Here is an 813-nt window from a genome sequence, read left to right as displayed (position 1 = left end):
TATAACATTGCAACGAGTACTTTTTCTCATTCTATCGAACAAAGAGTTAAACCTAATTATATTGTTCTATTATGCCCCGAAAGAGTAAATTTGGAACGAATCGATGTCAATGTTCACAAGAACAAAAATCGGAACAACATTAGACTACTGAGTTGCGCCCTAACAGTATAACTTTGCAAGGGGTACTTTTTCTCATTTTATCGAACAAAGAGTAAAAGCTAATTATATTGTTCTACTATGCCCCGAGAGTGTAAATTTGGAATGAATCGATGTCAACGTTCACAAGAACAAAAACCGGAACAACATTAGACTACTCAATTGCGTCCTAACAGTATAACTTTGCAACGAGTACTTTTTCTCATTCTATCGAACAAATAGTATAACCTAATTATATTATTTTATTATGCCCCGAGAGTGTAAATTGGGAACGAATCGATGTCGACGTTCACAAGAACCAAAACCAGAACAACGTTAGACTACTCAGTTGCGCCCTAACAGTTTAACTTTGCAACGAGTATTTTTTGTCATTAAATCGAACAAAGAGTAAACCTAATTATATTCTTTTATTATGCCCCGAGAGTGTATATTTGGAACGAATCGATGTCAACGTTCACAAGAACTAAAACCTGAACAATATTACAATACTCAGTTGCACCCAAACAGTATAACTTTGCAACAAGTACTTTTTCTCATTAAATCGAATAAGGAGCAAAACCTAATTATATTGTTCGATTATGCCCCGAGAGTGTGAATTTGGAACGACCCATCCTAGGACTGCTCCCGTCCTAGCACGCTTAACTCTCTTAACCTCAT

The sequence above is a fragment of the Ananas comosus genome, linkage group 6 (genome assembly GCF_001540865.1).
Source record: "Ananas comosus cultivar F153 linkage group 6, ASM154086v1, whole genome shotgun sequence".
NCBI lineage: Eukaryota > Viridiplantae > Streptophyta > Magnoliopsida > Poales > Bromeliaceae > Ananas > Ananas comosus.
This window is presented reverse-complemented; position numbering follows the sequence as displayed.